We start from the raw sequence: 24,852 nt of genomic DNA, 5'->3' as shown, positions 1-24,852 counted from the left end.
CTCTCCGAGCCCTAGCCCGACGACTGCGTATCGATCATGGCAAGCGCGTGCCAAAACCATCGGCACTTTCTAGAATGATCTTGGAATCGCTATTGCGACCCCAATCCGGAAAGATCTCTCCGAGCCCCTCGATACTGACTGCGTAGCGGTCACGGCAAATTCCGAGCCCCAAAACAATCGTCTCGGAGCTCTACGGGAGTTGTTATGTATTTAGGGACGCAAAAAGGAGAGCAACATGAGGACTTCCCAGGGGGTCACCCATCCTAGTTCTACTCTGGCCCAAGCACGCTTAACTTCGGAGTTCTGATGGGATCCGGTGATTTAGTGCTGGCATTATCGAACCCGTTTCGTGTGCTTCGTCCCTCGCCTATGTGCACATCGCGGTAGGCGCATCAACGTCCGGAGCCTGTTGCCCGTCATAAAACCGTCGGCGCTTTCTCGAACGTTCACGAAATCCCTATTACAAGCTCTCTCCGAGCCCTAGCCCGACGACTGCGTATCGGTCACGGCAAGTGCATGCCGAAACCATCGGCACTTTCTAGAACGATCTCGGAATCGCTATTGCGACCACAATATGGAAAGCTCTCTCTGAGCACCTCGATACTGACTGCGTAGCGGTCACGGCAAATTCCGAGCCCCAAAACAATCGTCTCGGAGCTCTACGGGAGATGTTTCATATCTCGAGACACAAAAAGGAGTGCAACACGAGGACTTCCCAGGGGGTCTCCCATCCTAGTACTACTCTGGCCCAAGCACGCTTAACTTCGGAGTTCTGATGGGATCCGGTGATTTAGTGCAGGCATTATCGCACCCGTTTCGCGTGCTTCGTCCCTCGCCTATGTGCACGTCGGGGTCAGCGCATCAACGTCCGGAGCCTCTTGCCCATCACGAAACCGTCGACGCTTTCTCTAACGTTCACGAAATCCCTATTGCAAGCTCTCTCCGAGCCCTAGCCCGACGACTGCGTATCGGTCACGGCAAGTGCATGCCGAAACCATCGGCACTTTCTAGAACGATCTCGAAATCGCTATTGCGACCCCAATCCGGAAAGCTATCTCTGAGCCCCTCGATACTTACTACGTAGCGGTCACGAAAAATTCCGAGCCCCAAAACAATCGTCTCGGAGCTCTACGGGAGATGTGTGAATCTCGAATTTTGATGATGAAGTCAATTGTCATTTGTTGTCTAATCTATGTGTTGAGATAAGTGTGCAGGATTAACTACGATGAAAGCTAGACAAGCAGTAGGAGTTGCGCCAGAGTCAAGTTCATGATCACGTTGGGAGTTCGAGAGTTCGATGGAAGTTCGGACGGTCGTCGGAGGTTCTGCGAGAACAGATCCGAGAAGTCCAGAAGCTTGCCAAGCGAAGCTCGTCGGAACTCGCCAAGTGGATCATCGCAAAGTCCAGGAGTTTGCCGGAAGTCCGCAGGAGCATCACCGAGGGTTCATCGGATGATCGACGGAAGTTCGCCGGAAACTCGCCGGAAGAAGCGATTGACGCACCGAAGCAAAGCTGCAGAAATTGTCTTAGATCTAATCGTAGTTAGCACGTTGATTAAGTTGGAAAATGGGAGGTGATCCCATTAGCTTAATCTTGGGGCAATTGGGCCCTTGAAAGACTGAAATTGGGCCAAATGGAGCTAACCATTCGGACCCTGATTGCACCAGGAGGTGCAACCGCCTAGGCCAGGAGGTGGCACCGCCTGGGCTAAGCCTCCCAGCGAGACTGGGCGGTGCAACCGCCCCAGCCAAGAGGTGGCACCGCCTGAGCTCAGTCTTCGAGCTCTGGCAGAGAGGTGCAACCGCCTCAGTCAAGAGGTGGCACCGCCTGGGGCTCAGTCTCCGAGCCAGACTCAGGAGGTGCAACCGCCCCTGACATAGAGGTGCAACCGCCTGGGCTCAGTCTTCGAGCTCTGCTAGGCGGTGCAACCTCTCCAGTCAGGAGGTGCAACCGCCTGATCCCGGAATTCCGGGATTTGATCGTTTTGAGCTCCAAATTTGAATTGGGTTGGGGCCTATAAATACCCCACCCATTCAGCACTGAAAAGATATAGACCTACACCGAATTCTTGATCTTTTCTGTGATTCTAAGAGCTCAAATTTGTGTAAAGTCCTAAAGTTCTCCTCTTTCTGTTCTTCAAGTTTTGAGTTGTAAAGAGAGGAGAGAAAGGTCCTGTAAGGGTTGTCTCCTGAGCCCATCAAAAGGAGTGAATCTGTAAAAGGGCAGTTGGCCTTCGCCTATTGAAGGAAGGCCTCTAGTTGACGTCGGTGACCTCGTCAGTGGAGGAAGCCAAAAGTGGAGTAGGTCAAGACTGACCGAACCACTCTAAATCTCTGGTTTGCGTTTATTTTGAGCACTTTATCATTACTGCAAACCTCCTACATAGCTACTGCTCTCTGCGCCTTTACGAACAAGTTTCTAAGTGCTGATCTTTCCGAATCTGCATTCATACGTAAATCGGTGTTTTCATACATTACAGTTTACGATTACGTTTTGTAACTGCAAACTGTCTTCTGCGCTTTTACGAACGAGTTTCTTTACAGTTTACATTTACGTTTTGATTCTATTTATAACTACAAACTATCTTCTGCAATTTTACGAACGAGTTTCAAGGTTTAGACGAAAATCTGCATTTAGATGTAAAACTGCATTTAGACATAAATTGGCTTTCCTCGTACAATCATCAGATTTCAGTTTACATTTACGTCTTGATTTCAACTGCATACTGCCTTCTGCAAGTCTACAAACGAGTTTCAAAGTTCAGACGTAAATCTGCGTTTAGACGTAAATCTGCTTTTTGCAGATTACTTTTTGAGCTGTACAATAGCAGCACACTGTCTTTATACTTCTGCTTAAACTGCGCTTAGAAGCAAACTGTGTTTAGATGCAAACTATGCTTAGACGCAATCTACGCTTAGACGCAAACTGCGCTTAGACGCAAACTGCGCTTAGACGCAATCTGAGCTTAGACGCAATCTGCATTTAGATGCAAACTGCGTTTAGACGCAAACTGTGTTTAGACGTAAATTGCACTTAATCATAAGTAATCTTAGAATCGGCTTTTGCATCAAAATAGTTTTTATCGAACGAACGCAGCTTTCATTTTTAATCGCTGAAAGATTTCCGCTGCACTAATTCACCCCCCCCCCCCTCTTAGTGCTCTCGATCCTAACAATTGGTATCAGAGCAAGGTTAACTCTCTAACGGATTAAAACCCAAGAGAAATGGCATACGCCGAAAACCAAGAGGGGCATTCTATTACGCGTCCACCCATGTTCAGTGGGACGGACTACACCTACTAGAAGACCCGAATGAGGATCTTTCTTATTTCTATGGATTTTGAACTGTGGAATCTTATCGAAAATGGATTTTCGAAGTCTTCTCTTCCAATGATCGATTGGAATGATTTGGAGAAGAAGGCTTTCGTTCTTAATGCAAAGGCTATGAATGCCTTATTTTGTGCACTTGATAAAAACGAGTTTAACCGTGTTTCAACTTGTGAAACTGCATTTGATATTTGGCACACACTCGAAGTGACCCATGAAGGCACAAGTAGAGTAAAAGAGTCAAAAATCAATTTGCTGTTACATTCTTTCGAACTTTTCCGGATGAAACCGATTGAAACCATTGGCGACATGTTTACCCGTTTCACGGATGTCATCAACGGTCTAAAAGGACTCGGAAAGTGCTTTTCGGATTTTGAGCTTGTTAATAAGATACTAAGATCCCTTCCTAAGAGTTGGGATCCTAAAGTCACGGCTATTCAAGAGGCAAAAGATCTACGAAATTTCCCTCTTGAAGAACTAATCGGGTCATTAATGACCTATGAAATGACATGTAAAGCTCATGAAGAGCAAGAAGACATCCTTCCAAAGAACAGGAAGGATATGGCACTCAAAACTTCTGAATGCCACTTGAGAGAAAACTCAAGTGATGAGGACTGTGATGATGACTTGGCACTTCTAACAAGAAAGTTTAAAAAGTTCTTTAAAAGAAACAAGTTTAAGAATGATGCAAAAAATAAACTTGAACCCAAGAAGGACCAAGTAATCTGCTATGAATGCAAAAAGCCGGGACACTACAAGAGTGATTGTCCCCAAGTCAAAAGGAGAACATCAAAGAAGAAGGCGCTTCAAGCAACATGGGATGACTCGAGCGCATCCGAAGAAGATGAGTCCAACACCGAGCAAGTTGCTCATTACGCCTTAATGGCCATCGAAGATGAGGTAACAAATTCAATAGATGCAGATTTATCATTCGATGAATTATTAAATGCTTTCCATGAATTGTTTGATGAGTGTAAGACTATCAGTAGTAAATACAAATTGCTAAAAAAGGAGCATGATAGTCTTATTTGTAATTTCGATAAGTTAAATGCTGAACATCATGATAGTCTAAGCCCATGCATAAAATGCCATGATCTAGAAACTCTCCAAAAAGAAAACTTGCTACTTAAGGACACCTTGAAGAAATTCGAGGTTGGTAGCAAGTCATTGAACATGATCCTTACAAACAAGGGTCACGTTCCCAAAAGAAGTGGAATTGGATTCGTGAGAAGTCCTCACCAAAATCCAACCACCTTCATAAAAGGCTCCATCTTACATATTCGACATCAAGACAAATGTAACTTCTGTTGTAAATTTGGACACAAGACACATTGTTGTCCATTCAAGAAAATAAGTCCAAACAAATTGATTTGGGTTCCTAAAGGAACCATGACAAATTCTATGCAACATGATAAGAAATGTAGATCTATTTGTGAGGCACCCAAAAGCAAATGGGTACCTAAACATCATCCTTTCTTGTAGAAAACTAAACCATCGCAAGCTAGGAGCAAGAGATGGTACCTTGATAGTGGATGCTCAAGGCATATGACCGAAGATCCATCTCAATTCTCTAAGCTCACTAGCATAGACGAAGGATATGTCACCTTCGGAGACAACAACAAGGGTAAAATCATTGGCAAAGGAACCATAGGTAACAGATCCAACTTCTCTATTGAAGATGTTTTGCTAGTTGATGGTTTAAAACATAACCTCTTGAGCATTAGTCAATTATGTGATAAAGGATATATTATAAGATTTGAATCTAATGCTTGCATCATTGAAAAACCACACAAAAATATATCTATGATTGCATTGAAACAAAATAACATATACACTATTGACATCAATGATTTGTGTAATGAAATGTGTTTTTCTGCCTTGAATGAGGATGCTTGGATATGGCATAGAAGATTAGGTCATGCTAGCATGAAACTAATCACTCAAATATCATCCAAAGAACTTGTAAGAGGAATTCCTCATATCAAGTTCATCAAAGATAATGTATGTGATGCTTGCCAATTAGGTAAACAAATTAAGAGTAGCTTCAAATCTAAAAATCAAATAAGCACCTCTAGGCCCTTACAATTGATCCATATGGACTTGTTCGGACCAATCTCCACATCAAGCCTAGGAGGTAGCAAATACGCCTTCGTCATCGTGGATGACTATAGCAGATACACATGGACTTACTTCTTAAAACAGAAAAGTGAGTGACTTAGATCTTTTACCAAGTTTTGCAAACTTGTTCAGAATGAGAAAGGGTCTATGATTTCATCAATTAGAAGTGATCATGGTGGTGAATTTCAAAACCATGATTTCCAGGAATTTTGTGAACTCAATGGATACAACCATAATTTCTCTACTCCTCGAAATCCTCAACAAAATGGAGTTGTAGAAAGAAAAAATCGAAATTTACAAGAAATGGCAAGAACCATATTGAATGAACACAACCTACCCAAATATTTTTGGGCCGAAGCCGTAAATACTGCATGCTACATTATGAATAGAGTTCTAGTAAGACCTCTACTAACCAAAACTCCCTATGAGTTATGGAACAATAAAAAACCCAATGTTTCATATTTTAAAGTCTTTGGGTGTAAGTGTTTTATCTTAAATGAAAAGGACAACTTAGGAAAATTTGATGCTAAATCCGATGAAGGAATCTTTCTTGGTTATTCTACTGTTTCTAAAGCCTTTCGTATCTTCAATAAAAGAACTTTAATTATCGAAGAATCCATTCATGTTGTTTTCAATGAGATTTCCGAAATCACGAAAAATGATCTTGACGAAGATGTTAATTTTGATTCCTTGAATTTAAATGAAACCCCTTCTCCAACTAGCAACTTGGACGCATCCACTCCCGAAATATCCTTACCCAAGGATTGGAAGTATGTAAATGCTCATCCCAAGGAGCTAATCTTAGGAGACACGTCAAAGGGGGTTCAAACACGATCTTCTCTTAAAACTTTTTGTGCAAACGCCGCCTTTCTCTCCCAAATTGAACCCAAATGCGTTGACGAAGCCATGAAAGATGATTCATGGATTATCGCAATGCAAGATGAATTGAATAAATTTGAGAGAAATGAGGTGTGGAAGCTTGTTCCTAGGCCAAATGACCATTTAGTTATTGGTACTAAATGGGTTTTCAGAAACAAGCAAGATGAAAATGGTATCGTGGTTAGAAACAAGGCTAGATTAGTGGCCAAAGGTTTCAACCAAGAAGAAGGTATCGATTACGAAGAAACCTTCGCACCTGTGGCTCGATTGGAAGCCATAAGGATGCTCCTTGCCTACGCTAGTAGTAATAATTTTAAGTTATTTCAAATGGATGTTAAAAGCGCTTTTCTAAATGGCTTTATTTCCGAAGAAGTTTATGTTGAACAACCTCCTGGATTTGAAAATAATAGCCTCCCTAATCATGTGTTTAGATTAACTAAAGCTCTCTATGGTTTAAAACAAGCCCCAAGGGCTTGGTATGAGAGACTTAGTTCTTTTCTTATCAAAAATAACTTTACAAAAGGCAAGGTTAATACTACATTGTTTATCAAGAATTTTGAAAATAATTTTCTCATTGTTCAGATTTATGTTGATGATATTATCTTTGGCTCTACAAATGAATCTCTGTGTGAATCTTTTGCTAAAACTATGAGTCTTGAATTCGAAATGAGCTTAATGGGAGAATTAACATTCTTCTTAGGTTTACAAATCAAACAACTAAGCAATGACATCTTTATTAGTCAAACTAAATATGCCATGAATTTATTAAAAATGTTTAATATGAACAACTCAAAGGCTAGTAACACTCCTATGAGCACCTCCACTAAGTTAGAAATTGATGAAAGTGGAGAAAGCTTTGATCAAAAAACTTATAGGGGTATGATAGGAAGTTTACTTTACCTCACTACCACCAGACCAGACATCATGTTCAGTGTAGGACTTTGTGCTAGATTTCAATCAAACCCTAAGATATCTCATCTCAAAGCAGTTAAAAGAATACTTAGATATCTTAATGGAATCACAAATCTAGGATTATGGTACCCAAAATCAGAAAATTTTGAGTTAACAGCTTATGCTGATGCGGACTTCGCTGGCTGTAGACTAGATAGAAAAAGCATATCAGGATCATGTCAATTTTTAGGACATGCCCTTGTTTCCTGGTCATCTAAGAAACAAAGCTCGGTTGCTCTATCAACAACCGAAGCTGAATATATTGCAGCAAGTGCATGCTGTGCACAAGTTGTATGGATGAAAAACACTTTAGAAGATTACAAAGTTAATCTTAAAGATATTCCCATTAAATGTGATAACACGAGTGCAATATGCTTAACTAAGAATCCTATACAACACTCAAGAACAAAACATATTGATATTAGACATCACTTTATACGAGATCATGTCACTAATCATGACGTAACCATAGAGTTCATTGATACTAAACATCAACTAGCTGACATTTTTACAAAACCTCTAAGTGAAGAACAATTTGATTTCATTCGAAGAGAATTAGGAATGTCGATGTGTCCGAATAGATAAATTTGTTAAAATTATTTTTCGGACTATATTGAATGATCAAATCACTTGATTGCCATGCTTCTATGATTATATGTGAAAATCTGCAACAAAATCTTGTCCGAATGCATCTTATTTATTCGAATGCTATAAAACAGATTTTCTCGTACACTTTCATGAAAAATAAGTTTCTGAAATAGATTTGATGAAGTGATTCATGTGTATGTATTCCATCCTGCAAAATCTTTACATAGACAATGGATTATAACAAAAAGGGGAAGAAGTATTTAAAGCAATCTATGTAAAATTCCTCTGTAAGCTTGCTATTATTATTTTCCTGGTATCATAATTCTATGCTTTTTGTTGATGACAAAGGGGGAGATATATGAATTGATAAACACTGCCATGATTAGAAATACTATGAGTGATGCTATAAACACTGCTATGATTATGCCATCCTTGCATCACCAAGAGATATATGAACATGTGCTAAAGTTTGCATTATGCCCTAAGTTGATATCTTATCATGTGAAGAAAATGCAAAACTTGCTAATGTGTGCATCATGTAATAGTGCTTCACAGCTTTATATGATAATGTTCAAACTACATGATGAATAGTTACAAACACAATCATACAAACTTGATGATGTATGTCAAGCCTTGACATCATCTTTGAAGAGATACATCATGATGAGTATCATGATGGGAGTATTGATAAGTTTAACTGATCTAACTTATCAATACGTCACTTGAATTCTTAGGTCTTGAATTCAAGGTTGACTTATCTCAACTATGGCATATAGACAGGGGGAGTTAAGGATAACTCCATTATCAATTGATTGTCATCATCAAAAAGGGGGAGATTGTTGAATCTCGGATTTTGATGATGAAGTCAATTGTCATTTGTTGTCTAATCTATGTGTTGAGATAAGTGTGCAGGATTAACTACGATGAAAGCTAGACAAGCAGCAGGAGTTGCGCCGGAGTCAAGTTCATGATCACGTTGGGAGTTCGAGAGTTCGATGGAAGTTCGGACGGTCGTCGGAGGTTCTGCGAGAACAGATCCGAGAAGTCCAGAAGCTTGCCAAGCGAAACTCGTCGGAACTCGCCAAGTGGATCATCGCAAAGTCCAGGAGTTTCCCGGAAGTCCGCAGGAGCATCACCGAGGGTTCATCGGATGATCGACGGAAGTTCGCCGGAAACTCGCCGGAAGAAGCGATTGACGCACCGAAGCAAAGCTGCAGAAATTGCCTTAGATCTAATTGTAGTTAGCATGTTGATTAAGTTGGAAAATGGGAGGTAATCCCATTAGCTTAATCTTGGGGCAATTGGGCCCCTGAAAGACTGAAATTGGGCCGAATGGAGCTAACCATTCGGACCCTGATTGCACCAGGAGGTGCAACCGCCTAGGCCAGGAGGTGGCACCGCCTGGGCTAAGCCTCCCAGCGAGACTGGGCAGTGCAACCGCCCCAGCCAGGAGGTGGCACCGCCTGAGCTCCGTCTTCGAGCTAGACTGGGCGGTGCAACCTCCCTGACAAAGAGGTGGCACCGCCTGAGCTCAGTCTTCGAGCTCTGGCAGAGAGGTGCAACCGCCTTAGTCAAGAGGTGGCACCGCCTGGGGCTCAGTCTCCGAGCCAGACTCAGGAGGTGCAACCGCCCCTGACACAGAGGTGCAACCGCCTGATCCCGGAATTCCGGGATTTGATCGTTTTGAGCTCCAAATTTGAATTGGGTTGGGGCCTATAAATACCCCACCCATTCAGCACTGAAAAGATATAGACCTACACCGAATTCTTGATCTTTTCTGTGATTATAAGAGCTCAAATTTGTGTAAAGTCCTAAAGTTCTCCTCTTTCTGTTCTTCAAGTTTTGAGTTGTAAAGAGAGGAGAGAAAGGTCCTGTAAGGGTTGTCTCCTGAGCCCATCAAAAGGAGTGAATCTGTAAAAGGGCAGTTGGCCTTCGCCTACTGAAGGAAGGCCTCTAGTTGACGTCGGTGACCTCGTCGGTGGAGGAAGCCAAAAGTGGAGTAGGTCAAGACTGACCGAACCACTCTAAATCTATGGTTTGTGTTTATTTTGAGCACTTTATCATTACTGCAAACCTCCTACATAGCTACTGCTCTTTGCGCCTTTACGAACAAGTTTCTAAGTGCTGATCTTTCTGAATCTGCATTCATACGTAAATCGGTGTTTTCATACATTACAGTTTACGATTACGTTTTGTAACTGCAAACTGTCTTCTGCGCTTTTATGAACGAGTTTCTTTGCAGTTTACATTTAAGTTTTGATTCTATTTATAACTGCAAACTGTCTTCTGCAATTTTACGAATGAGTTTCAAGGTTTAGACGAAAATCTGCATTTAGACGTAAAACTGCATTTAGACGTAAATCGGCTTTCCTCGTACAATCATCATATTTCAGTTTACATTTACGTCTTGATTTCAACTGCATACTACCTTCTGCGAGTCTACAAACGAGTTTCAAAGTTCAGACGTAAATCTGCGTTTAGACGTAAATCTGCATTTAGACGTAAATCTGCTTTTTGCAGATTACTTTTTGAGCTGTACAATAGCAGCACACTGTCTTTATACTTCTGCTTAAACTGCGCTTAGACACAAACTGTGTTTAGATGCAAACTGTGCTTAGACGCAATCTGCGCTTAGACGCAAACTGCGCTTAGACGCAAACTGCACTTAGACGCAATCTAAGCTTAGACGCACTCTGCATTTAGACGCAAACTGCGTTTAGACGCAAACTGTGTTTAGACGTAAACTGCACTTAATCATAAGTAATCTTAGAATCGGCTTTTGCATCAAAATAGTTTTTATCGAACGAACGCAGCTTTCGTTTTTAATCGCTGAAAGATTTCCGCTGCACTAATTCACCCCCCCCCCTCTTAGTGCTCTCGATCCTAACAAGATGTTTCGTATCTCGGGACGCAAAAAGAGTGCAACACGAGGACTTCCCAGGGGGTCACCCATCCTAGTTCTACTCTGGCCCAAGCACGCTTAACTTCGGAGTTCTGATGGGATCCAGAGATTTAGTGCTGGCATTATCGCACCCGTTTCGCGTGCTTCGTCCCTCGCCTATGTGCGCGTCGCGGTCGGCGCATCAACGTCCGGAGCCTCTTGCCCATCACGAAACCATCGGCGCTTTCTCGAATGTTCACGAAATCCCTATTGCAAGCTCTCTCCGAGCCCTAGCCCGACGATTGCGTATCGGTCACGGCAAGCGCGTGCCGAAACCATCGGCACACTCTAGAACGATCTCGGAATCGCTATTGCGACCCCAATCCGGAAAGCTTTCTCCGAGCCCCTCGATACTGAATACGTATCGGTCACGGAAAATTCCCAGCCCCAAAAATATCGTCTCGGAGGTCTACGTGAGATGTTTCGTATCTCGGGACGCAAAAAGGAGTGCAACACGAGGACTTCCCAGGGGGTCACCCATCCTAGTTCCACTCTGGCCCAAGCACGCTGAACTTAGGAGTTCTGATGGGATCCGGTGATTTAGTGCTGGCATTATCGCACCCGTTTCGCGTGCTTCGTCCCTCGCCTATGTGCACGTCGCGGTTGGCGCATCAACGTCCGGAGCCTCTTGCCCGTCACAAACTCGTCGGCGCTTTCTTGAACGTTCACGAAATCCCTATTACAAGCTCTCTCCGAGCCCTAGCCTGACGACTGCGTATCGGTCACGGCAAGCGCGTGCCGAAACCATCGGCACTTTCTAGAACGATCTCGGAATCGCTATTGCGACCCCAATCCGGAAAGCTCTCTCCGAGCCCCTCGATACTGACAGCGTAGCGGTCACGGAAAAGTCCCAGCCCCAAAACAATCGTCTCGGAGGTCTACGTGAGATGTTTCGTATCCCGGGACACAAAAAGGAGCGCAACACGAGGACTTCCCAGGGGGTCACCCATCCTAGTACTACTCTGGCCCAAGCACGCTTAACTTCGGAGTTCTGATGGGATCCGGTGATTTAGTGCTGGCATTATCGCACCCGTTTCGCGTGTTTCGTCCCTCGCCTATGTGCACGTCGCGGTCGGTGCATCAACGTCCAGAGCCTCTTGCCATCACGAAACCGTCGGCGCTTTCTCGAACGTTCACTAAATCCCTATTGCAAGCTCTCTCCGAGCCCTAGCCGGACGACTGCGTATTGGTCACGGCAAGCGCGTGCTGAAACCATCGGCACTTTCTAGAGCGATCTCGAAATCGCTATTGCGACCCCAATCCGGAAAGTGTTATGATCGAGGGCACTAAGAGGGGGGGGGGGGGTGAATTAGTGCAGCGGAAATCTTTCAGCGATTAAAATCGAAAGCTGCGTTCGTTCGATAAAAACTATTTTGATGCAAAAGCCGATTCTAAGATTACTTATGATTAAGTGCAGTTTATGTCTAAACACAGTTTGCGTCTAAGCGCAGTTTACGCAGTTTGCGTCTAAATGCAGTTTGCGTCTAAATGCAGATTGCGCCTAAGCGCAGTTTGCATCTAAGCGCAGTTTGCGTCTAAGCTCAGATTGCGTCTAAGCGCAGTTTGCGTCTAAGCGCAGTTTGCGTCTAGGCGCAGATTGCGTCTAAGCGCAGTTTGCGGTTATAAATGGAATCAAAACGTAAACGTAAACTGCAAAGAAACTCGTTCGTAAAAGCGCAGAAGATAGTTTGCAGTTATAAATAGAATCAAAACGTAAATGTAAACTGCAATGTAAAGATCGTACGAAAACACCGATTTACGTCTGAATGCAGATTCGAAAAGATCAGAATTTAGAAACTTGTTCGTAAAAGCGCAGAGAGCAGTAGCTATGTAGGAGGTTTGCAGTAATGATAAAGTGCTCAAAATAAAAGCAAACCAGAGATTTAGAGTGGTTCGGTCAGTCTTGACCTACTCCACTTTTGGCTTCCTCCACCGACGAGGTCACCGACGTCAACTAGAGGCCTTCCTTCAATAGGCGAAGGCCAACTGCCCTTTTACAGTTTCACTCCTTTTGACGGGCTTAGGAGACAACCCTTACATAACCTTTCTCTCCTCTCTTTACAACTCAAGACTTGAAGAACAGAAAGAGGAGAACTTTTGGACTTTACACAAATTTGAGCTCTTAGATTCACAGAAAAGATCAAGAATTCAATGTAGTTCTGTATCTTTTCAGTGCTGAATGGGTGGGGTATTTATAGGCCCCAACCCAGTTCAAATTTGGAGCTCAAAACGATCAAATCCCGGAATTCCGGGATCAGGCGGTTGCACCTCCTGAGTTGCGGAGTCAACTGGCCGATTGGGCAAAAGGCTGCAGGAAAGGACGATGCGCCGAAGAATCGGACGAAGCATCGAGGGACCAATGACATGCCGGACAACTTGGTTAATTGCTTAGGATTAATTGTCTCGTTCGAAGTTTCTGTTTTACATGTGCAGGATTAACTCCGATGAAAGTAAGACATGCAGTAGGAGTTGCGCCGGAGTCATGACAATGATCACGTTGGGAGTTCGAGAGCTCGATGGAAGTTCGGATAGTCGTTGGAGGTTCTGCGGGAACAAATCCGAGAAGTCCAGAAGCTTGCCAAAGGAGCTCGTCGGAACTTGCCAATTAGATCGTCGCAAGTCCAGGAGTTTGCCTGAAGTCCGCAGGAGGATCACCGAGGGTTCGTCGGATGATCGACGGAAGTTCACCGGAAACTCGCCGGAAGAAGCGATTGACGCACCGGAGCAAGCTGCAGAATATGTCTTAGGAAATAATCGTAGTTAGCACATTGATTAAGTTAGAAATGGGAGGTGATCCCATTAGCTTAATCTTGGGGCAATTGGGCCCCTGAAAGAATCAAATTGGGCCGAATGGATCAACCCATTCGGACCCTGATTGCTGTGGGAGGTGCAACCGCCCAAGCCAGGAGGTAGCACCGCCCAGGCTATGTCTCCCAGCGAGACTGGGAGGTGCAACCGCCCCAGCCAAGAGGTGGCACCGCCCCGGGCTCAGTCTTCGAGCGAGACTGGGCGGTGCAACCTCTTCTGCCAAGAGGTAGCACCGCTAGAGCTCAAGTTTCGAGCTCTGCCAGGCGGTGCAACCTCCCTAGTCAGGCGGTGCAACCGCCTGAGCTCGGTCTTCGAGCTCTGGCAGAGAGGTGCAACCGCCCCTGACAGAGGTGGCACCGCCCAGAGGCTCAATCTTTGAGCTCCAAATTTGAACTGGGTTGGGGCCTATAAATACCCCACCCATTTAGCACTGAAAGCACATAACACACACTCGAAATCTTGCTGTCTTTCTGTGGTTCTTAGAGCTCAAAATTGCTAGTTCTCCTCTTTCTGTTCTTCAAAGTTTGAGTTATAAAGAGAGGAGAGAAAACTCCTGTAAGGGTTGTCTCCTAAGCCCGTCAAAAGGATTGAATCTGTAAGAAGGTGGTTGACCTTTGCCTATTGAAGTAAGGCCTCTAGTTGACGTCGGTGACCTCATCGGTGGAGGAAGCCAAAAGTGGAGTAGGTCAAGATTGACCGAACCACTCTAAATCTCGGTTTGCATTTCCTTTAAGCATTTTACCTTCACTGCAAACTTCTCAACAGTTACTGCCCTCTGCGATTTTACAAACAAGTTTCAACGTTTAGACGTAAATCTACGTTTAGACGTAAATCTGCGTTTAGACGTAAATCTGCTTTTTCGTACGATCATCATATTGCAGATTGCATTTACGTTTTGAGCTTTACCAATACTGCACACTGCCTTTATACTCCTGCTTAAACTGCGTCTTATCTAACCAAGTGATTTACGAATCAGCATTTAGACGTAAATCAGTTTCTTCGTACGAACTTCAGATTTCAATTTGCGTCCATATTCTGGTTTTCATCATGGCTGCAAACTGCCTGCTTAGTTTGACATTAACATTGATTAGTATCAACTTTCATACAGAAGTTGTTTTTATCGTTTGAACACAGCTTTCGATTTTAATCGCAGAAAGTTTTCCACTACACTAATTCACCCCCCCCCCTCTTAGTGCTCTCGATCCTAACAATTGGTATCAGAGCCCGGTATTTCTCATTTCGGACTTACACCCGAGAGAAATGGCTCTTCATGGCTTTCAAGAGGGCTTTTCGATTTTTCGTCCACCGTTGTTTAACGGATTGGACTACACTTATTGGAAAACTCGAATGAGAGTTTTCTTGATTTCTATGAATTTGGATTTATGGAATATCGTTGAAAATAGCTTTCATCTTCACTCTAAACCGATGAACGAATGGTCGGATTTAGAGAAGAAGCATTTTTCTTTAAACGCAAAGGCTATGAATGCCTTATTTTGCGCTTTGGACAAAAATGAGTTCAATCGGGTTTCTTTGTGCGAAACGGCTTTCGATATTTGGCGCACTCTTGAAATCACGCACGAGGGAACTAGTAGAGTCAAAGACTCGAAAGTTAATATTTTACTATATGATTTCGAGCTTTTTCAAATGAAGCCAAGCGAAACCATTGGTGACATGTACACCCGTTTTACGGATGTCGTCAATGGTTTAAGAGCTCTTGGCAAATGTTTTTTGAATTCTGAACTTGTGAACAAGATTTTGCGTTCTCTTTCAAAGAAGTGGGATTCAAAAGTAACGGCTTTACAAGAAACAAAAGATTTAAATATTTTTCCACTTGAAGAACTAATTGGTTCATTGATCACATATGAAATGACGTGCAATGCACGTGAAGAACTTGAGAACCACCTTCCAAAGAACAGGAAGGATTTGGGACATAGAACATTTGAAGACCACTCGAGCATAAGCTCAAGTGATGGTGAACTTAAACAACAAATGAAACAAAAAGTAAAAAGTAAAAAGAACGGAACTACTTGCATTGAACGCAAGAAGAAGAACAAAAATTGGGATGAATCGAGCTCCTCCGAAGACGAGGAGAAAATCAATAAAGGCGAGGTGGCAAACTACGCCTTTACGCCTTTTGACGCTGAGGTAATCAAAATGCCTTTAATTTACTTTGAAATTACATAATGCTTTTCATAATGTATTTTTTTTATTTAATTTTCTTGAAAATTGTATGTTTAATAATTTTATAATGAAAATACAAAAAATTAGGAATCATGCTTATCATTCTAGTAATTTTGAAAATAATCATGAAAATTACATGTTTATGATAAACAAAATGATTTTGATTAAAAATACCTTATGAAATCATGCTATATGTGGTTGAGAAGTAATAATGTGTATCATGTTGATTTCCATTGTTATTTCTCGATTTTGAGTATATGAAATCATGTTTAATTTGAAGTTATGATTAATGAGTATATATTTTTGAAATTATGATGATTCTTGATATTTATGGATTATTGATTTTCATGATAATAACAGTGGCTTTAAAAAAAAAAAATTGATGCATGTTTTCATAAATGAAAAGGCATGCTAACATGAAATCGATCACTTAAAATGAAACACTTAAAAAGGGGAAAAATATATTATCAATGAAATCATGAATCTATTTATGTTATAAATTTTGTGAGCCATAAAAATGATTTTGATGATTTAAATTTGAAATGAGTTTTATCAAAATCATGATCTTGATTTTTCTCTTGAATGATTGTGACTTGTATTCCTTGTATTCATGATATGATTTTTATGCAATTCTTTGTATTCATGAAATATTTATCTCATCACCCAATTATTTCTTTTTCAATATTCCTCAAGTGATGATATGAATGCATGAGATATTCATGAATTTATTTTGATGTATGCAAATGAGAAGCTTCGATCATGCATGGTAGGATGCAATGTGACAAATTAATACCATGATGATTTGAAATATTTATGATTTGGAATGATGCATATGCTTTTGTATGATGTGTATCATGAATGCTTAAAAAAAAAAAAATAATAAATAAATGTTTATATCATGTTAGATGGTTTTACATATTATGCATGATAAGCTATAGTGATGAGTGAAACAATGATTGAAATAATATGAATGATGATTTGGAATCATGCATATAATAATGAGTTTATATGTTTTGAAAATGTGCATGTTTTAATTTGAAAATATAATGATGCACAAATGAGATTGATACTAACCTTTGTCATGATTTAAAAATTGATGTAAAGGGTTTTTCCCTTCTTTTTGACAATGACAAAAGGGGAGATAGCTAGCTTGCACAATTCAAGAAGAAAGCAAAAATTGCACTTCTCAAAAGAGAAGAAATTGCTATCTTGAACATCACCAAGAAGTGCTATCTTGCAAGTCTCAAGACACACAAATGCAATCATGCAAAATTTGTAATTTTGCATATTATTAAAATTTATGATGCTTTGGTGATTATGCATATTCTAAAATGTTATAAGATTCACTAGCTTGCATGATGTAGAACTTAGCTATATTGAACATCACCAAGGAATGCTATCTTGCCTACCTCAAGAAGCAAAAAGTCAACTTGCACATCTAGCAAAACTTATATTTCAAGAAGCAAGAGTTGCTTTCTTGAACATCTCAAAATTGCTAGCTTGCGGGCCTTAAAATGTAAAAATTTTTTGCTAGCTTGTATATGGTAAACTTGCTATCATACTACCATGATGATGAGCATGCCTTATCTTCATGATTATATTTGAAAAACTATGGCAAAAATATGTCCGAATGATTAAACGTGTTAAAATTATTTTTCGGACTTTTTTGATTGAATGATCAAATCACTTGATTGCCATAATGATTTTACACAATTACTTGCCATGATTACATGTTGGAAATTATGTGCTTGAATACAAAAATTTTCATGATAATAAGCATATTTTACCCTCATGATTGTAATTGAATATCTCTAGAAAAACCCTGTCCGAATGTATGAAAGTGTCAAATTTCATTTTCGGATTTTCTTGATCCTAACAATTGGATTTTCTTGATACATTATCCTCTTCCGAACTTAACAAGCATATGTCATATCAAGTTTAATTCACATCATTGATTTTTGACATATGGAATCATCTAGCAAATGCACTTATCATGTGAAAAATATTTTTCGAGAAACATATTTGATGATTCCCTCTTATAAAAGGAAGATATTTTTATATACAAGGATTTGACTCACTTACATATCTTAATCCTTGCAAAAATGAAGTGTGCTTTAATATCTTATCGATTTGAACTTCACATATGGCTTTCCTCCTTCATGTAAAAAGATAACAAATAAAAAGGAAGAAGCAATAAAAGCTATCTCCATGTCATGTTTTCCTCGAGATGTTTGCATAATTGGTATCCTATCACTCACTGTTGGAAAATGACATGAACTAACTTATGGCATCGCACTTATATTTAAAATTTGCTTATATCGTTCTCCTTGTTGTTGATGACAAAGGGGGAGAAATATATAAATTGATACTATGAGTGCCATATTTGAAAAATATGAATAGATGTTATGAATGCCATATTATGATGAGATATCAAAAGTAGCATTTATATGAATAGGTTGTTGAATCTCGGATTTTGATGATGAAATCAATTGATGGGTTAATTGATCTAATCCATATTATTGAGTTAAGTGTGCAGGATTAACTACGATAACCAGAAAACACAAAGCAAGAATACCGGAGTCAAGATCGATGGACATTTAAGAGTCCGAAGAATCGTCGGAGATGCTGCCGGAACCAACCGAGAAGAAATCGGGAACCTATCGGAAGTTCGCCGAAGAGATCGTCGGAGGTTCACGGAGATCACCGAGAAGGCTCGGCTACTCGTTAAAGTCATCACAAGATCGGGAGCTTGATGGGAGTCCGTCGGAAGAAGTTCGTCGGAAAGCTCGCCGAAACAAGACTCGACGTTCGCGGTTGAAAGCTTGCTTAGGATGTGTTTTTGTTATGTAGTTCACTTGTAATTAGGATTAGGATTAAGAGATAATCCTATATCCTGGTTAGGGGCCAACTGGGCCCAAAGTCAGAGTTGGTTTAGGCTAAAAATTAAGCTAAACCAGCGAACTAGAGAGCCAAGATTGAAGCCCAACTAGTGGCTGAAAACACTGTAGTTGGGCTGAAAACACTGTAGGCGGTGGCACCGCCTAGCTGGGCAGTGGCACCGCCCAGCACCCGAGTGCTGGGCGGTGACACCTCCTTGGCTGGGCGGTTGCACCGTCCAGCACCCGAGCGCTGGGCGGTGGCACCGCCTGGTTGGGCGGTGGCACCTCCAACACCGGAAACCCTAAGAAAATTCAAATTTTGGAGCCCAAAATTTGAATCCTCTTGAGGCCTATAAATACCCCTCAAATCTCAGCTGAGGTTACAACTTTTGAGAAGCATTTTGATTGAGAGAAAAGTCTTAGAAAGTCTTAGCAAGTCTTGTTTTCAATTTGCTAGAGAGTTCTCCTCCTTCTTTCTTATTGAAAATTTGTAAGAGGTTGAGCTGCTTGTAAAAGGTTGTAAGAGGGGTGTTTACCCTTCCATTTCAAGAGACTTGCTAGTGGAAGGTGGGAGCCTCATCGAAGAGGGGCCTCGCAAGTGGAGTAGGTCATTTGACCGAACCACTCTAAAAATCGGCGTAATCTCTGGTTTGCTCTTTATTATTGTCATTTACATTACTGCAAATCTTCTTACTGCTTTAGTTCCTTATTACTCTTGTTGCGCAACTTCAAGAATACGCCTTCAAGTTAAATTTCTCAAGTTTCGTTCTTAACGTACGAAAGATTTTGATTAAAATCGAAGTTTTAATCCGCTGCACTAATTCACCCCCCGCCTCTTAATGCCGCTCCGATCCTAACAAGTGGTATCAGAGCCACGTTTTTCTACCTTGGTCTAACACCCAAATAGAAATGGCTCTTTACGGCTTTCAAGAGGGTCACTCTCTCATTTGTCCTCCCTTTTTCAATGGGACGGACTACACTTATTGGAAAACTCGAATGAGAGTTTTCTTACTTTCTTTGGATTTGAATTTATGGCACATAGTCGAAAATGGATTTGAAATTTCTTCTCTTCCAATGAACCATTGGAATGATTTGGAGAAGAAGATGTTTTCTCTAAATGCAAAGGCTATGAATGCCTTATATTGTGCACTTGACAAAAATGAATTTAATCGCATTTCGATGTGTGACTCGGCTTTTGATATTTGGAGAACTCTAGAGGTCACTCATGAAGGCACTAGCCGAGTGAAAGAGTCCAAAATCAATATTCTTGTGCATTCTTACGAACTTTTCCGGATGAAACCAAGTGAGTCCATCGGAGACATGTACACCCGGTTCACGGATGTCATCAATGGACTCAAAGCTCTTGGTAAAAGTTTTTCTAATTTTGAACTAGTCACTAAAATCTTAAGATCCCTTCCAAAAAGTTGGGATCCAAAAGTTACGGCCATTCAAGAGGCCAAAGACCTTAAAGCATTCCCTCTTGAAGAACTCATTGGGTCTCTAATGACCTACGAAATGACATGTCAAGCTCATGACGAGCTTGAGAACCCCCTTCCAAAGAACAGGAAGGATATGGCACTCAAATCACAAGAAGACCACTTGAAAAGAATATCAAGTGATGAGGACAGTGACAATGACATTGCACTTTTGACTCAAAAATTTAAAAAATATTTAAGAAAGAACAAACTTAAAAATAATGTAAAAAATAAATTTGAACAAAAGAAGGACCAAGTGATTTGCTATGAATGCAAAAAACCGGGACACTACAAGAACGATTGTCCTCAAGCCAAAAAGAGGACATCAAAGAAGAAAGCGCTCAAGGCAACATGGGATGATTCAAGCGCGTCCGAAGAAGAGGAGTCCAACACCGAGCAAGTTGCTCATTACGCGCTAATGGCGTTAGGAGAAGAGGTATGTGATTTATTTAATGAAGATTTATCTTTTGAAGAACTATCTATCGCTTTTCATGAATTATTTGATGAATGTAGAACTGTTAGCAAGAAGTTAAGTATCTTAAAGAAAGAGCATGCTTTGCTACAAGATAAGTTTGATAGTCTTCAAACTCCTCCATGCTCTAAGTGTGAGCACTTAGAAGCAATAAAAAATGAAAATTTGCTTCTTAAGGAAACCTTAAACAAGTTTAAGGTTGGTAGCAAAGGATTAGATATGATCCTTGCACACAAGGGTCACATCGCAAATAGAAATGGAATTGGATTTGTAAAAGGATTACATCAAAATCCTACCACTTTCATAAAAGGACCTACATTACATGTTTCCTCTTATATGAAATGCAACTTTTGTTGCAAATCCGGACATATTGCCTACAAATGCCCATTTAGGAAAATTAGTTCACAAAAATTAATATGGGTTCCTAAAGGAACTATAAAGAATTCAATCATAAATAACAAAGTTAGTGGGTCAATTTTTGAGGCACCCAAAATCAAATGGGTACCTAAAAATCATCCTCTTTTGTAGACAAACCCACAAGCTAGGAGCAAGAGATGGTATCTCGATAGTGGATGCTCAAGACATATGACTGGAGATCCATCTCATTTCTCTATGCTCACTAGCAAAGAAGAAGGGTACGTTACCTTCGGAGACAACAAGAAGGACAAAATCATTGGCAAGGGAACTATTGGTAACAAATTTAATTTTTCCATTGATGATGTCTTACTAGTTGATGGATTGAAACATAATCTCTTGAGTATTAGTCAACTATGTGATAAAGGTTACATCGTTAGATTTGAATCAAATATGTGCATTATTGAAAAACCAAATCATAACATGACTATGATTGCTTTAAAACAAAATAATGTCTATACCATCAATCTTGATGAACTAAGTAATGAAATGTGCTTCTCCGTCATAAATGATGATGCTTGGCTTTGGCATAGGAGATTAGGCCATGCAAGCATGAAAACAATATCTAAGATCTCATCTCAAGAATTAGTACGAGGAATTCCAAATATAAAGTTTATTAAGGACAAAGTATGCGATGCATGTCAACTAGGCAAACAAATAAAAACAAGCTTCAAACCAAAAAATCAAATTAGCACTACTAGACCATTACAATTGATCCATTTGGACCTATTTGGACCAATTGATACAACAAGTCTAGGTGGAAGCAAATATGCTTTTGTGATTGTGGATGACTACTCTAGATACACTTGGACCTATTTCTTAGCTCACAAAAGTGATTGCTTCAAGTGTTTCTCTAAATTTTGTAAACTCACTCAAAACGAAAAAGGCTTCATGATTTCATCAATTCGGAGTGATCACGGTGGTGAATTCCAAAACCGTGACTTTCAAAATTTTTACGAAAGTAATGGGTACAATCACAACTTCTCAACTCCAAGAAATCCTCAACAAAATGGAGTAGTTGAAAGGAAAAATAGAAACCTACAAGAAATGGCAAGAACTATGTTGAATGAACATAGTTTACCTAAGTACTTTTGGGCCGAAGTCGTAAATACGGCTTGCTACATCATGAATAGAGTCCTAATAAGACCATCCTTATCCAAAACTCCCTATGAATTATGGAATAACAAAAAACCAAACATCTCCTATTTTAAAGTTTTTGGTTGTAAATGCTTTATTTTAAATGAAAGGGATGCTTTAGGAAAATTTGATGCTAAATCCGATGAAGGCATCTTTCTTGGTTACTCTTCCGTTTCTAAAGCTTTTCGGGTTTTTAATAAAAGAACTTTAGTAATTGAAGAGTCTATTCATGTAGTTTTTAATGAAATTTCCGATTTAAAGAAAAATGATTTTGATGATGATCTTGGTTTTGATAATTTGAATTTAAATGAACCCTCTCCTCAAAATAGCCATTTGAATGCATCTTCTTCCGAAATTTCTTTACCAAAAGAATGGAAGTATGTAGATGCTCATCCAAAAGAGCAAATTATAGGAGATACATCAAAAGGGGTTCAAACTCGTTCTTCTTTCAAAAATTTCTGTGCTAACGCCGCTTTCCTTTCTCAAATTGAACCTAAATGCATTGACGAAGCCTTAAAAGATGATTTTTGGATCATTGCAATGCAAGAAGAATTGAACCAATTTGAGAGGAATGAGGTATGGAAGCTTGTTCCTAGACCAAGTGACCACTTAGTCATAGGTACTAAGTGGGTCTTTAGAAACAAGCAAGACGAAAATGGTATCGTGGTTAGAAACAAGGCTAGATTAGTGGCCAAAGGTTTCAACCAAGAAGAAGGTATCGATTACGAAGAAACCTTCGCTCCCGTGGCTCGATTAGAAGCCATAAGGATGCTCCTTGCCTATGCTAGTAGTAATAATTTTAAACTATTTCAAATGGATGTTAAAAGTGCTTTCTTGAATGGTTTTATTTCCGAAGAAGTATTTGTCGAACAACCTCCCGGATTTGAAAATTCTCTTCTTCCTAATCATGTATTCAAATTGACTAAAGCTCTCTATGGCTTAAAACAAGCTCCTAGAGCTTGGTATGAAAGGCTTAGTTCCTTTCTTATTTTAAATAATTTTACCAAAGGCAAGGTTGATACTACATTATTTATTAAATATTTTGAAAATAATTTTCTTATTGTGCAAATTTATGTTGACGATATTGTGTTTGGCTCTTCGGATGAATCACTATGTGAATCATTTGCCAAATGTATGAGTCTTGAATTTGAAATGAGTTTAATGGGTGAATTAACTTTCTTTTTGGGATTACAAATCAAACAACTTAGTGATGGTATATTTCATAACCAATCCAAATATACATTAGAATTGTTAAAACGATTTAACATGGATAATTCAAAAGCAATAAACACCCCTATGAGTACTGCGACTAAGTTAGATATGGATGAAAATGGTGAAAGTTTCGATCAAAAAACATATAGGGGAATGATAGGTAGTCTACTCTACCTCACTGCGACTAGACCGGATATTATGTTTAGTGTAGGACTTTGCGCTAGGTTTCAATCTAATCCTAAATTATCTCATCTTAAGAGTGTTAAAAGAATATTTAGGTATCTTAAAGGAACTCCAAATTTAGGATTGTGGTGTCCAAAATCTGAAAATTTTGATCTAATAGCTTATGCAGATGCCGATTTTGGCGGATGCAGGATAGATAGAAAAAGTACATCCGGAACATGCCAATTTTTAGGACATGCACTTGTTTCTTGGACTTCCAAGAAACAAAATTCAGTTGCACTATCTACGGCGGAAGCCGAATACATTGCTGCAAGTGCATGTTGTGCACAAGTAATTTGGATGAAAAATACATTAGAAGACTATGGAATTCACCTTGAAAATATTCCCATAAAATGCGATAATACTAGTGCCATATGCCTTACTAAAAATCCAATTCAGCATTCTAGAACTAAGCACATCGACGTTAGGCATCATTTCATACGCGATCATGTCCTTAACAATAATGTTGTTCTAGAATTCATTGACACAAAGCATCAATTAGCAGATATATTCACAAAAGCCTTGAATGAAGACCAATTTGAATTCATTAGAAGGGAATTAGGTATGTTAAATTGTCCCTAGACAATAAACTTGTTTGATTGGATTTTCCGTAAAGTTTTTCATCTTCTTTCCATCTCTCATTCTCCTTCAAATTCCATATGACATGTTGTGAAATCTCGAAATCGACTTTGATGACTTGATTATGAATTTCAAGTTAGCGATTTGATTTAAATAAGTTTTATCTAAATCATAATCTTGATCTTGCAAAATTGGAATCACAAATAATATCTTTTGGCATTCATGAATTGATACTTACAAATATGAAAGTATTGGCATTCATGACTTGAATTTGATTGAAACATTGTATGCTTAAATTCATCATTCTCCTATGTTTCAAAAATTCTTTAAATGCCTTATGTGATGATTAAAAAGTAATGTTGAGATTTTCATGAATTTGACGATTTGAATGAGTTTGTATTCGAATTATGATCTTGACTTCGTGAAATTACTACTTGAATTTTTTTATCCCAATCTCTCTTATACATCTACAATTTCTATTATTCATAGAAAGAAGAGATTAGATAATATGAATGCATGCTGAATTTTCCTCTAAAATGAACTCTGCGTAAATATTTTTGCATACTTAATTTTCAATGATAAAATCATTGTATGACAAAATATGTGCTTCAAGTCTCATTTTCCTTTTTGTTGATGACAAAGGGGGAGAAAAGTGATGACTTATATCAT

The 24,852-nt window shown here is 39.9% G+C and overlaps 3 non-coding genes and 2 pseudogenes across 3 annotated transcripts; all 5 read right to left on the bottom strand.

Moving 5' to 3' along the window:
- Nucleotides 1-225: 225 nt before the first annotated feature.
- LOC135602593 (5S ribosomal RNA) lies at nt 226-344 on the bottom strand (annotated as a pseudogene).
- Nucleotides 345-694: 350 nt separating this feature from the next.
- Nucleotides 695-813, bottom strand: LOC135603262 (5S ribosomal RNA). The gene has a single exon (XR_010484096.1). It is a non-coding gene; the product is annotated as a 5S ribosomal RNA (ribosomal RNA).
- A 9,966-nt stretch (nt 814-10,779) lies between these two features.
- Nucleotides 10,780-10,898, bottom strand: LOC135600071 (5S ribosomal RNA). Its single transcript, XR_010482404.1, has one exon. It is a non-coding gene; the product is annotated as a 5S ribosomal RNA (ribosomal RNA).
- Nucleotides 10,899-11,248: 350 nt separating this feature from the next.
- On the bottom strand, nt 11,249-11,367 carry LOC135602170 (5S ribosomal RNA; annotated as a pseudogene).
- Nucleotides 11,368-11,717: 350 nt separating this feature from the next.
- On the bottom strand, nt 11,718-11,836 carry LOC135603377 (5S ribosomal RNA). Its single transcript, XR_010484109.1, has one exon. It is a non-coding gene; the product is annotated as a 5S ribosomal RNA (ribosomal RNA).
- Between the last annotated feature and the right edge of the window lie 13,016 nt (nt 11,837-24,852).

The sequence above is a fragment of the Musa acuminata genome, chromosome BXJ2-1 (genome assembly GCF_036884655.1).
Source record: "Musa acuminata AAA Group cultivar baxijiao chromosome BXJ2-1, Cavendish_Baxijiao_AAA, whole genome shotgun sequence".
Lineage (NCBI taxonomy): Eukaryota > Viridiplantae > Streptophyta > Magnoliopsida > Zingiberales > Musaceae > Musa > Musa acuminata.
This window is presented reverse-complemented; position numbering and strand designations above follow the sequence as displayed.